Here is a 15,508-nt window from a genome sequence, read left to right as displayed (position 1 = left end):
ATAACTTCTCCTCCCATAAGCGAAACAAAAACGTATTACATACTAGTCGCCGCACTTCAGTGCGACGCCAATAAACACGACTGGTTTCCGTAATTATGTCCACACCGGTAAACACGTAGTGGCAAGACCATCTTTGTATAGAATGTGGTTCCCGACCTAATTTACTCCTCAGTCAGAATGGTATCATTTCATTTTGGCCCACGATAAAGGCCGATGTTGACACAACGGGCTCCCCGCTGCATTGTTGAGAATTGATATACGCTTATGGTGAAAACATTTGATATCACATTCGATAAAACCCGAATCGACCAACTTTAAGCATAACATTTTTGCTATCAGTTCATATTTGGGTGGCATTATGGAACACAAGAAAAACCGTTTTCCTTCAAGCACTTATAAAATGGCAGCCGAAATACATATATTATAAACGAGTTTTACGGAAACCATCCGCTTACCATTCAGATAACGTGACTAAGCATATGTTTAACCTGTTATATATATTAAAAATGATTAATGGTTGCTTAAAAGTCAAGGGCTAAAAATCAGAACAACTGTTAAATAAAACAAAGTGATTGCTTTATTGCGTACAAGACTGCTTGTTATAGCGAGTTAACACTACATGTTCACTAAATTAATTAATTATGATCCTTTGAACATAAATACTCATTAAAATTATCGGATTTCGATTTTTACTCATCAATTAAAAATTTCATGAGTGAAATACCCCGCGGCTCAAAAAATTATCTGGAGCTCTGGTTGTGGATATAAATAATATACGCACTTTCATGCACACTTGAATGCTTTAAGTAAGTTGTCTATATAGCGTTTTTTTTACTTGATTGTTATTTCAATGAATAATTAAATTAAATGAAAGAGCATGATTTATAATTTATATTTTGTATTAAATGATTTCAAATGGTAAAATAACGCAACTTATTACAAGATAGATAAGATATAACCAAAAAACATGACTTCTTTTTTCTTTCTGCTCACTTCTCCTTAAATGCCAGTCAAGAGAGAAGCGACTTCTTCCTAAAATTTGACCCTGATATTATGTTTAAATATGAATCAAATAATAATATTCTGGCCCTTTTTCAGTAAATAATTTGACAGGTTATTTATTGAATTTGTAAGAACTACTTAGCTTATTCTATTTTATTCTTCGGATCAGTGTGTCCAGTGTGACATGAAAATCAATCCAAAGATTGCATACACAATAATATTAACTGCTTATCAGACAAATATTTTCAAACTGTATTTGTTTTTTCACATGTTAGGGCAAAGTACAAATAGTTTAATCATCCGATGTTCTATAAATGGAAAAACCAATAGATAAAGTCAGATAATATGTCCATTATCTTACATTTGCTTCACTTACATGAATGGTATCATGTCATAAAAACACCTGACATGAATAAACAGGTAAAATGTTAGAACGTCCATAGGAAATTTTGGGTTATCAACATAATTTATTGTCGAAACATCTTAGGCCAGATAGTTTGAACATTTATCTCAAACTAAGAGAGATACAATATGGGATTGAATTTATCAGCTTGGTTACAATGAAAAGTCTGTGATTTTGCATACTCTGATTTAAATGTGGTGGGTATGTCACCAGTACTAAGTAAGTAAGTTTATTGTAAACAAAGGCCTCCGGTCCATAATACATCATGTTTACAAAATATATATATACAGATAATACAGAGAGTTGTCCCTACCTATATATATATATATATATATATATATATATATATATATATATATATATATATATATATATACACAATATCATTGAATGGAGAAAACAAACAAAAAACAAATACGAACAAACATCCACTTCCACTACAAGTATTACGTTCCATATGAAGAACGTATTAAATGGTAAACATAAAAGGCTATTTTTTTAAAAACAAACTCATTTTCATTTCTTAACAGATCAAAGAAATTTGAAACAGTTTGCCTGCCATGATACCAATTATACAAACAGATTTGCCTAATGTCAGCATATTTAGAGCATTAAAAAAATACATGATATTCATCCTCTGTTTTTACAGATTCATTTTCTAATTGACAATGTGCACATATTCTAAGATTTCTTGGTATTCCTAATTGTCTACCTAACTCTATTTGAAACCTATGGCTTGAACAACGAAATCTCGCTAACGCTCCGTGTTTAATAAACTTTTAAATTGTCTGTAAGTATCGCATCTTGAAGAGTCATTTATATTTTCGTGCCAGATTTGAGTTGCACAATCAGTAAGGCGTTGTTTAAAACGGAGCATGAATAAATCAATATCACCAACATCCTGTGAGAGCCAAATAAAGCCGAACCCATGTTTAAAAAGAAGCTCCTTTACATCCGTAGCCCAATTTCGCCCTCCAATATCATCTATTGACTTTAACATTTTATAACAGTTTTTTGGATATCTTTTATCAGGCATCTGGAGAAGTTTACACCAGTATTTTATACATTTTGAGTGATAAATGACGTACATTGGTAAACGACCACATTCTCCTAAAGCTACACAGTTATTGACCGTAGTTTTTACGCCCAGAAAGTACTTGCAAGCTTCAATTTGTGCACGCTCTATTGAATCACTATATGTGAATCCCCAGATTTCTGATCCGAATGTGAGTATGGGTGTTACCATGGCATACTTTTACATGGGCAATAAAGGACCAGTACATGTTATGATAAAATATTTCATAATATATTAACAACACTTACTAATGGTTTTCAGCTCTATTTGGGCACTTGATCACTTATCTAGAAAAATATTTAAAAAACCAGTTTGATAAAACTTTCAGTGACCTAGAACTGATTTAAGATGTGAAAAGAAAACCATTAATTGTTCATAATTGTTCAGATCACAATCAATAGAGTATATAATGCAGACTGATGCTTGCTGACAAGGAGTTCAACGTTTGTACCAACAGGCTCTTATGTGCCCAAAGACTGAGAATTCTCAGATGTAGACATTCAAGGGGTCAAACGATTCCATACACATGTATAAACCAGCAATGTTATGAGGTATAATTACCTCTGAAATGCTACTTTTATACTGAGTTTACCACATACAAGGCTCAATATGACAAAAAGACTTTCTTCCAGTGTTCTAAACACTCTGTTTAAGGATATGTGTAACGCCACAGAGAATAGTTTTCACTTTTGGTATTGTTTTGCAAATAATTGCTTTTTGAAAAGAAAAATCTCTGATTAAATCTAATCACCTGAGTTGTTCAAAGAGGTACCCTTGAAAATGTTTTTAGGCTAAATTCTTGTAGTGAAATGCAATTGTATATGATGTTTTTATTCTTATTTTCCCCCATGAATATATGTACTAGGGTCATAGTACTTAGTGTTCTTCCTTGAAACAAATTATTTGTATAGGAATGAGTTGTAATTATTCAGATTCAAAAGGTAAGTGTTCTCTTAAAGATTACAGATTCTCAAGCAAGAAGTCCTGACACAAAGGTTACATGCTGTCAGTTTGATAATAAGTACCCATGGAACGTTAAAACTACAGTTTAAATAATGTGCGTTGGTGTACATTAATACCATTTACAAATGTATAAATGTAAGATAATAAATGTTATAACTACTTTCTTTTCACTTCATCGTTACACTTGTTTCTAACCTTACATCTGTTGGGTAAATAAATTTTTCTTCTTAAAATGGCAGCGTTCATTTCACTGAATACCAGTCTGTAATTTCTAAGATTAATATGTTGAGTTCTTATGCATAATATACATGTTGAGCTTACCGGCAAAAAAACAAATCACATGTTGAGCTTTTATGATCCCCCTTAGTATGTATTGCGCTGTTTGTCTACAATTTGCCATTAAAACTAAGTACAGGGCACATTTTTTTATAATCCTCATGCAAATTTGTATGAAAATGTTTTCCAATGAAATCTCGATCGAGTTCGAAAGCGGTAACGGGCTGTTAAAAAACATAGCCCCCAAGGGAGTTGAGCAGTTTCTCTTATATGGTTAAATTGAAACATTGTAATGTTACATACAATGCCCAATTTTAATGAACCTTTTTTCAAAATGTTTGTCTCAAGGTTTTCTCTGCCCATGTTTGTGTTTGGTTCCAGTTTATTGAACTACTTGGCCACCAGGGGGGCGTGACAGTTTTCTTGGTATGCCTAAAGTGAAACCTTCTGAACACTTAATAATTGTATTGCCAATCATTATGAAACTTGATTTCAACATTTAGTCTCGACTGAGTACAAATGTGTATGGTCCATTGAAAATTGCAGTATTTTTTATAATACATCTTAGTAAAACTTGTGAACACTATCTACAAACTGTATCGCCTTATATTAAAATGTAGTTCAGAAAATCAAATTAAAGAGAAAGCTATTGGAAACTCTAGAGGTCACATGTTTTTTTCCTATCTTTATGGAACTTGGTCGAATAAGTATCCTAGCGATATATTGCTTAAAACCCCCAATGCTTTGCATTGACCGTTCCAAGGCGGTGACCCCAGCTTTATTCATATTTTGTGTTTATGTTGGTTTGTATTTTGCTGTATTGTGCTGTTTTGTACTGTTTGGGCAATCGGTCACTTGCCTTAAATAAAGGACCAACTAATTGTTTTAATGAGAATTCAAAACTGCTCCAGCAGCTGGAGTTTCACTTCTTTATATTGCATTGCACAACAGTTTGATGTGTGCTGCGTGGATGCAGTTGCGTGTATCCCCGTACATATCTTCGATGTTGTTATATTTTCAGCCTTCAGAGGCTGGTGGCGGTATTGTGTTTTTATTATTATTTTAAGAAACCTTCTTTAAGACCTTTCTTATACTTAGATTCTTATACATTCTCTGTACTTATAAAGTAAAGGTGTATGTTCATAAATTTAGAGTTCTGCAGGTTATACTGATTTTTTACAGACCATTATCTGACAAGCTGCCTCTTACTCTTTTATGTATGTTGACTAGGCAATGTGTATTAATGTAATTATAAGATTGGTGGTTTCGCCAAATAAATAACCTATGGAAAGATTGATTACAAAAAACCCGAAAGTTGTTCTCTCACCATTGAGAATTCCGATTACACGTAGTATTCATTTGCCGTTAAATTATAGACAATTACTTTTTTCTAAACCTACAGTCAAATTAAGTTTACTTCGAACATCTTTCATTGGAGGTACAATGCGGCTGGGTTCTAGTTCGCAGCGTTATCAAGCTCCGTGTAATCGGTATCCTACAATAAATAAGTGCAACTCCAGGAAGTGTTTATGTTGCAAGTTTTTAAATATGTCCTCTTTTATTCTTTCATCTCTTAATAACCGCAAATTTTCAGTTAATATTAAATCCGATGTCTCATGAAATTCTATGCATGTGGTTTATGTTATTACTTGAAATGTACCCTGTTGTGGTGCGCAATACGTTGGGCAGACTGGTAGATCACTTAAAACACGTTTTGGAGAACATTTTTTTTTAAATTAAAAATAACAATAAATTTTATAACTTCATTTACCAGCACTTTAATAAAACGGGTCATAGCGTAACAAATATTTCAATTCAACCTGTAGAGCAACTTTTTTTTAATAATAGTACTTCAAATCAGTGCCAATTAAAAGCAAGGTGCATGTCAGAATTTGAATGGATTAAACGTTTGCAATCAGCTTACCCACTTGGATTAAATGATAATATTCTAAATGTTGGAACAATTTCTAAAAATAAATCGATTAATTCATTTTCTCTGTTTAGTAAACGTCTAAGAAATAAACGTTCACATGGCATAAGGAAAAATGGTAACTTAAGGCGTAAATTTAAACGTCTGCTTTCTTTAAATGACTGCTACACATAATTACAAAATGGGGGTAAACATTAATTACTAAGTGCACTTTGCTCTCTTTCTGTTTCTTCGTTGGCGCATATTGATAAGGAATGTAAACTTATTTTACTTCAATCTGACCCTCTATATGAATGTGCTTGTATTATGGAATCTTTCACTGACTACTATCTTAAACCTTTTATTGAAAATGTACTTAACAAAACTAGAAATCGTTTTGTAACACAGGTCTTGATTTAATTGACCTTCCTAAAATATTCAATGATAAAAATGTACGTCGGTTGATTCCCCCTTATTTCCGCAATACTGAATCACCACTTATTTGCTACAAATATAGTAAACTGTAAGAAGTATCGTTTTTAATTATAATTCTATTTCCACAGATATAAATGTAATAAGAAAGTGTCCTACATTATGTGACTGTACTAGTTCTAAATATATATATGGTCCAGTAGGACATGTTATTACTGGGGACCTTAATTTCATTCAAAATAAAAACCTTAGAAATTTACTACGCAGAGGCCCTAAGTACAGACTGCCTATTCCTGTTGATTTTGATGACTGCATTAAGAATATCGTAACATCCTTACATGATTATTGCACTAAATGGTACAGGAAGGAAAATGCTGAAATTACTGCACTCAATGATTGGAAAACAAAAATATTTAGTATGGCCATGAATAAAATATGTTTTTATGATACAAATCCTTTGGCCCTACCACATTCACCTAAACTTAATAAACAAAATCTCTGTAAATTGCTTGAAGACTTAGAATCTAAATTCGTCTTAGTTCCTGCTGATAAGGCTGCTAATAATGTTATAATAATATGACGAGTATTTTATGTTCAAACTATTTCACAGGAACTTTCACAAACTACATATTGTGAGTACAATAAGCAACCTAATGAAATTATTACCGACCATATTGCCCAATGCATAAAATTAAATGTAATAGTCAATATTACTGACAAGAAATTGCCATCACTTTACTGGATACCTAAATTACATAAGACGCAATATAAAAGTCGTTTTATCGCTAATTCAGTGTCTTGTACCACCAAACAATTATCAGTGTATCTTACATCTGCATTGTGTGCTATTAGATATCATTTAGCTAAATTTTGTAATAAAGTTTATGAAAATAGTAATATTAATTTATTTTGGTCAATAAAAACACCTTAGAAGTTATTGATAAAATTGAAAATAAAAAATATAAGGTGTCACAGGTAGGTACTTATGATTTTTCTACACTATATACAACGCTTCCTCACGCTTTAATAAAATCCAAACTTGTTTCTTTGATTGAAAAAACTTTTGCTAGAGAGAAATGTTTGTATCTAGCTTTAAACACTAAAACAGCTTTTTTTACTAATCAGATATTAGATAATTACATCATTTGGACTGGTCTTGACTTTTGTGCAGCACTTACTTTTCTTCTGGATAACTTGTTTGTTGAATTTAATGGTAAAATATTTAAACAAATTATTGGCGTTCCTATGGGTACTAATTGTGCGCCACTTATAGCTGACCTTTTTTATATTGTTATGAAAGCGAATTTATGTTAGAATTATCTAAAACTAAGCAAGTAGATTTGATTAATTGTTTTAACCTTACTAGTAGGTACATTGATGACATACTTAATTTAGATAATCCATTATTTAAACAATATATGCACAAAATCTACCCAAAAGAACTAGTCTTAAATAGATCGTGTATATCCAATACAGACGCTGCGTATTTAGACTTACATTTAACTATTAATAATAATTTGATCAAAACTAGTTTATACGACAAACGGGACGATTTTAACTTTGAAATTGTAAATTTTCCATTCCTAGATGGCAACATCCCTAAAGGACCTTCCTATGGTATTTACATTTCGCAGTTGGTACGTTATGCCAGAGCATGTTCATGTATTAAAGATTTTAATGATCGTAATCTAATATTAACAAAAAAAATGCTAAAGCAAGGCTTTTTGTATCATAACCTCAGAAGTAAATTTGCTAAATTTTACTCTAAGTATGGTGATTTAATTTCAAAATATAATGTTTCTTTAAAATGGCATTTAAATAATGGAATCTCCCATCCATCATTTTACGGAGATGTTTTGAAGCGTGTCCGCAAATTAAAATATGTTAAACAAAATGTTCTTATTAAACTTTTCAATTTAATTAACTTGTTTTTATCAAAATGATACGATGCTTATGTACTAAAAAACACGTGTTTGATGGTTTCCGATTCACTATATCTTTCTTCTCTTAAAATTTGGAATCATTAGTGATATTATAGGCATTTTTCACTGTTGAACAAAATTGTGTCTTTGTGTCGTATGAACAAATCTGCATGAACACTACATTTGGACTCAAATCGTACATCAAATCATTTCTGTCGTCAGTTGTCAAAACACCTATATACTGTTTATTCCAATAATGTCGCTTTAATGGAATTGCTATTTTTATATATTTGATTCTTAATATTTAATCAACTAAACTTGTTTTATTAGTATTACAATTTTGCAGTAGCCCCGCATTAATAGTTTTATTATTACTTTACAGTTCTGCCCCTGGATTTTTTCGCGTCATTGTGTCTTCGCCTGTCATTTACGTCATAACTCTTTCTCTGTTCCTGTGTACATGTATTTTTTGACGTCATACGATCAACTTTCCAGTTGTAAGCTACATGCATAGGTCATTGGGTTTATAACGTTCAATTTTATTTATATTTTTTCTCTCTGATAGGCGTTTCTTTTTTTATTTAATTATTATTAATTTAATTGTTTAGAAGTCACATAAACAACCAAGCAATGTAATATGGAATTTTTACACCCATTATTGCTGCTTCTTCCTGTATTTGCGCGATGATTATCTGAAATATTAACTTAATGACGCTATATTCTTAAATCTTTTACTATAAAGAAGGAATATAGTTGACACTTGTTTGTAGTACCATTTTATCGTTCGTCAAAAAGTTGTAACTCTGTTGCTCTGGTATCTTCAATACCATTGATTAATTAAATTGTAATTAAATTAAATGCGTTTTAATGCCCTTTTATTATTGTTTGATTTGAGTTACAATGCTATGACGTTAAATTTTATTTACACTTAAATGTATTATGAATATTGCTGTGCCAAGTGTGAGGTTGAGCGCTCTATAACCGGTTTAAACCTCCAATGCTTTGCATTGACCGTTCCAAGGCGGTGACCCCAGCTTTATTCATATTTTGTGTTTATGTTGGTTTGTATTGTGCTGTATTGTGCTGTTTTGTACTGTTTGGGATATCGGTCACTTGCCTTAAATAAAGGACCAACTAATTGTTTTTAATAGGAATTCAATACTGCTCCAGCAGCTGGAGTTTCACTTCTTTATATTGAGTGTTAAACTGAGTCACAAAGGCTAAAATACTAGGTAACTTCATACTGCAAGTAAAACTTGTATACAGTCTAGTGGCCTCATTTATTTCCAACCTTCATTAAACTTGGCAGCGATTTGTTTCCTTCTGTATAAAGTTCCGGAAAACAGCACTTTCCCAGTTGTGAAAAAAAATGCAAATTTCCCAACCGGTGTCCAAATAATTCCCAATTGCAGGTTTAAAGTTTTTTTCAAATAAAATGCAAAATTTAGTTATTTTTCCTATGCAGTCCTATGGCTTGAACCTACGTAAATATAATATTGGCAACTTGACAACACTAAGTTATAAATTGAAAAGTTTTTAGGAAAAAAAAATCAAATACACACAAGTCCCAATCCGAAGACTTTACGATGCAGGATTTCCCAATTTCAGTTTTATTCACACATTTTCCCAAATTAGGCTGGGTCTGGTACTTTCCAAATTGGGCAAAAAATGCACTGCTTGGCAGGGGTCGGCCGACCGGGCGACTTAAGAAAAACAAATTCACCCACGGTGAGCAAACTTCGCTTTTTTAATACTGAAGGTGAAACCGGAGGGACTTATGGTTTGCTGGTTTGCGCTCTGTCTGTCAGTCAGTCTGTCTGTCACACTTTTCTGGATCCTGCGATAACTTTAAAAGTTCTTCATATTTGTTCATGAAACTTGAAACATGGATATATGGCAATACGGAGATTATGCCCGTCATTTAATTTTGTTCCTACGTCAAGAATTCTGGTTGCTATTGCAACAAATAAAAAAATTCTGACAATGGTGGAGTTTCACCGGTAGGGGACCATATTGCTTGGCAATCCCTTATTTTATTTTTATTCATTTGATAAACAAGAGCTGTGTTTGTGAAACACAATGCCCCCTACTGCGCGTTGAAGCCACACGGCAGCTATTTTAGAAACAAGGTTATACTAAGAATGTAAAGGTCATTGTGACCTTGACCTTTGACCTAATTACCTCAAACCATGTTTGATTGTAACTCTCAATGAGATGCATGCACATGTGAAGTTTAAAGAACATAGACCCAAGAGTTATCATTTTATGAGCAAAATTAAACTTTAGGGACAGACACACATACAATGACAGACATACAGACAGACTGGCCAAAAACAATATACCCCCGATCATTCAATCCGGTGGCATAAAAAATCAACATATGAAGTACTTCTTGAAGGCATGCATATAACATAGTTTGAATCTATGGCAATTATTTTGACTATTAACTAGTCCCTTGAACATCGACTTTATGCTATAATGTATTCAGAGGGCTAATAAAACGCCAATAGAATGCTGAACATTTAACACATTCAGACAATGCACACTTTCTGCTTTTGGTCTGCGTATAGCTATAATGGTTACACCGTTAGTAACTGATGGTGTATGGGATATACACCCTCAGTAATTTCAAACCATACGGGAGCGAAGCTCGAGTATGGTATTAAATTACTTAGGGTGTATATCCCATACACAGTACGTTGCTTACGGTGTGACGATTATATCTCAACCGATTACTCGATTACTCCGTGCGTATGGAAATTACTCGGGGTGTATGGAAAATACTCCATGGGCACGTGACCGCTCTAAGCCAATCGGTTTAGGTCATTTTTGTAGGAGATGATATATTAATGGTTGCATAATGTTGAGAATTTTATTTACTTTAAGATCATATTTCATATTCTATTATGGTAGGCGACTCTTGATATCATGTGACGAGATGAGTTCAATGAGGAGAAGGAAAATAGGAAAAGGCTAGTCTGCTATATCTTTTTTCACTTTGCCACTAATTGAAAAAAAATGTTGATTGTAGATATGTATCGAACATTCTATTACGAAATATTTCTGAATTAATTCTGAAACAATAATAATAAGCCAATAAACATAAAATTGTGAGACCAGGTTGTTTGTCTTAAAGGAACCTTTTCACAGATTTTGGCATGTATTGAAGTTTTTCATTAAATGATTTATATTGATAAATGTAAAAAAATAGATATAAAAAGCTCCATTAAAATAAAACAAGATTAAAGAATAACATTAAAGAAAAAAAAGTAACCATCAACTGGGCTCGAACATCTGAACCCTGGAGTAAAAGTCCATAACTTAGACCACTCGGCCATCCGTGCTCATACTATGAATGCTGTATTTTATACTTCAAATAAGCAATCCGCGTAGTATCACAAAATATAACGACAACAACAAACTCTCCGAATTATTCAATCGTTTAGCGTTGCAACCCCTTATAATTATCAGGTTTTTGAATCGTCAAAAGATTCATTTGATGGATATTAAAGAGCATAAAAAATGTTCAGTATTACTGTTTCCTTACAAATATCAAAACTACAATGAACTTTTTTTATTTTATCAATTTACCAAAATTTGAAAAAGCCCGTTTAAGCTTAAACAAAATAAATACATAACTCATTTATATATTAAAACACGAATATAAGACAGCGATTGCATTACATTCGTTTATGTGTGAGATTGGAACAGACTGAGATTTAAAGAAGACAGCCTTATATTCTAGAAATAACAAACACGAGTTACTTAGACGGGATATCGAGTTACCAAGTCGTGGGATTGACATAAATGAAAACTCATTTGACATCTGTGGCACCGTATGTCCGTGAAGTGGTGTGAGTTTGCATTTATTGTAGAGATCTAATGCGATATAACATGAAATGAAATTTCTCATTTGATACATTATTATTGCGATTTGTATCGGTGGCATGACGTACCAACAAGTTATGATGTACTTGCATTGTGTCATTTTGGGAATTTGAGTGCTGCAAGCAATATGGAAACACATTCGTGTTGTACAACAAGTTGCTTTTCTTTGTTCCTAACAAAGCAAAAATTACAACCAAAAAATGATTGATTAGTTTGTGGATATAAACGTAAGACTTTAAATGTGTGTATTTAAACAATCACATTATTATCGATAGTAAATTGTTAGAATGCAATTGGCAAAATAAAATTTCATTTTACATTGACGATTGATAATTCTTTATTATGAACGTTAATTGTTTGTACTATTAATTTGATGATTTGCACGCCCAACTGTTGATCTCCATCTATATCGAGTGACTGAGAACACTTTTAACGACCTTCCTTAAATAAATTTGTAGACACTAGCTCTATTTGGCTCGTTTGTTTTAGTTTTTTTGTACGTCAACTTATGATGGCATTATTTAAAATTGCATAGATATTCATGATAAATGTATGTAAAGCTATGTGAAATCCATGGCATTGTTTTTTCGCTTAATTACAAATCCTAAGGCTAGTTAAACAGCTTTGTGCTATTATACTAGTAGTAGTAGTAGTTGTAGTAGTAGTAGTCGTAGTAGTAGTGGTAGCAGTAGTGGTAGTAGTAGTAGTAGTAGTAGTAGTAGTAGTAGTAGTAGAAGTAGTAGTAGTAGTAGTAGTAGTAGTAGTAGTAGTAGTAGTAGTAGTAGTAGTAGTGGTAGTAGTAGTAAAGAATTAGTAGTATTAGTAGTAGTATTAGAAGTAGTAGTATAGTAGAAGTAGTAGTGGGTTATAGTAGTAGTAATAGTAGTTGTAGAAGTAGGGGATAATAGTAGTAGTAATAGTAGTAGTAGCAGTAGTAGTAGTGGGTAGTAGTAGAAGTAGTAGTAGTAGTAGTAGTAGTAGTAGTAGTAGTAGTAGTAGTAGTAGTAGTAGTAGTAGTAGTAGTAGTAGTAGTAATAGTAGTAGTAGTAGTTGTTGTTGTTGTTGTAACAGCAGCAGCAGCAGTAATTAATAGTAGTTTTAGTAGTAGAAGCAATGTTGCTTGTATTACTTATTAACAAAATAATAATGATCTTTATAATTTCAGGCTGACATCGGAGTTTTATATCATTGATATGGGAAGATAATTGGAACGCCCCTCATGGAAAATATGGATTTCAATGTAACCGTGATGTGCCATGTCATGGATACGTATGTGACACACATATTTATTCCTTTTGTTTATGCGCGTTATTAGGTATTGTTACATATCTTGCTCACAGATTTTTCCAGAAACGTTTTACATCACAAAATCTAGAAATAGTACACACAGATCACGATATAAACATAGCTCAGACATAGCGAAGAGATGCTACTATTAAAGATATTCCTGCTGAACTAAAACCAATGATTAATCAGAGCACTGAAACCGCAAGTCTTTCAAGCATCATTGCTGACGTTAACGTGAGTGGCTGTTTTGAAGAAACGACGATTTATAACAGACAGAGAGTCGAAGATACCGAAATAGCATTACATGTACAAGAAAATTAACAGGATTCATCTTCTGAAATTGCGTCAGCAATTGAGACATATGCATTTCTGAGTAGCGAAATCAAGACGTCTGGGGCCAATCTTGCTGCGCAGATTGAGAAATCTGAAATAGTTACACGACGTACAATCGAGGCCACAGAAACGGCATTGCAAGAAAATCAACAAGATTGTACAGTTGAAATTGTGTCACAAATAGTGAAACAGGCATCATATCTGAGTAGCGAATTTAAATCGTCTGATACCAACGTTTATGTGCAAATTGAGAAATCCGCAATAAATACCCGACGTGCAATGGAAGACACAGAAATAGCATTGGAAGAAAATCAACAAGATTGTACTACGGAAATTATGTCCCAAATTGGAAAACATACCTCCGATCTGAGTAGCGCAATTAATTCGTCTGAAAACAATCTGTCTACGCAAATGGAGAAATCCGCAATAGATACACGACGTTCAATTGAGGACACACAAATTGCATTAAAAGAAAATCAACAAGATTGTACTACGGAAATTGTGTCACAAATAGGGAAACAGGCATCATATCTGAATAGCGAATTGAAATCGTCTGAAACCAACGTTTCTACGCATATTGAGAAATCCTCAATAGATACCCGACGTGCAATCAAAGACACGGAAATTGCATTGGAAGAAAATCAACAAGATTGTACTACGGAAAGTATGTCTCAATTTGGAAAACATACATCCGATCTGAGTAGCGCAATGCATTCGGCTGAAAACAATCTGTCTACGCAAATTGAGAAATCCGCTATGGATACACGACGTTCAATCGAGGACACATTAATGGCAGTAAAAGAAAATCAACAAGATTGTACTAGGGGAAATTATATCACAAATAGGGAAACAGACATCATATCTAAGTAACGAATTGAAATCTTCGATTGAGAAACTCGTGAGAAAAGACATCGAGAATAGAACATCGCCGAGCCAAGACGAGTACCTAGCAAAATGCCAGGGTAAGTACTTTTAAATACAGTTTTAACTTTTGAATCATACACAGGTAAAAGTGAGGCCATTTATTGATCTTTATGTACATATAAGTCATACATACGGTATAATCTAATCTTAAAGGGACTTGTTAGTATATTTTCGTTTTTCGGAAGAATGGCATTATATGTGATTACTAACAAATCTTTATTAAAAAAAAAATAATAAACTAGTTATAATAGCGTATTTTAAACAAAAGTACTGTCGTCCCCGGATTCGAATGCGGGACCTCTGGAAGCATAGGTAATGCGCTTTCACTGCGCCACGCGGGCTATCCACATTGCTAACGAAACATCAACAATAGCGTATTTTAAATTAAAAGTACTGTCGTCCCCGGATTTGAATACGGGACCTCTAGAAGCATAGGTAATGCGCTTCAACTGCACCACGCGGGCTAAACACATTTCTAACGAAACATCAACAATTGCGTTTTTTAAAAAAAAGTACTGTCGTCCCCGGATTTGAATGCGGGACTTCTAGAAACATAGTTAATGCGCTTCAACTGCGCCACGCGGGCTAAACACATTGCTAACGAAACATCAAAAACATATTAGTACTCAGCGTATTTTCTAATTGATCGATGGAAAGCGTTAAACATGCTTTTTATTTTACCGATTTCGAATGATGATCATCCATTAATGAACCAGTATTTTTAGCATGAGTCGTAGTTAGGAGTGTTATTTTGCTTTCTTATACACAATGCGTACACCTATTTTTGAATTTATCACAGCTGTGTTGAAAAATATCATTTTACAAACCTATGAACAAGTCCCCTTTACAAATCAGTCTATGCGCTTGTTTCTAAATATATATCATGTGAGTTTTGTGGTTGCGTTTACTAATGTTAAGTAATTTTTTTTTTTGATGTGTGCATCGTTGTGATCAATATGTTGTGCGTGTGGGGAATCAATATTGTGATGATGACTGTAGATATTTATATAAAAACAAACCATTTTTGAGTAGGCAAAATACACACCACATTTTTTTAATGTAAATATGTAATTTATGAACGTAGAAATACTGAT

At 33.0% G+C, this 15,508-nt stretch overlaps 1 protein-coding gene across 1 annotated transcript in view; it reads left to right on the top strand.

Annotated features, from left to right (window-relative positions):
* LOC127838960 (uncharacterized) overlaps nucleotides 1-15,508 on the top strand; it is a 37,276-nt gene that overhangs the window by 2,905 nt on the left and 18,863 nt on the right. The window contains exon 2 of the mRNA XM_052367094.1: nucleotides 13,036-14,452. The gene's annotated coding sequence lies outside the window, so the exon portion shown is untranslated. The remainder of the gene's footprint in view (nucleotides 1-13,035; nucleotides 14,453-15,508) is intronic.

The sequence above is a fragment of the Dreissena polymorpha genome, chromosome 7, assembly GCF_020536995.1.
Source record: "Dreissena polymorpha isolate Duluth1 chromosome 7, UMN_Dpol_1.0, whole genome shotgun sequence".
Taxonomy (NCBI): domain Eukaryota; kingdom Metazoa; phylum Mollusca; class Bivalvia; order Myida; family Dreissenidae; genus Dreissena; species Dreissena polymorpha.
The sequence above is the reverse complement of the archived record's forward strand: the minus strand, read 5'-3'. Positions and strand labels throughout refer to the sequence as shown.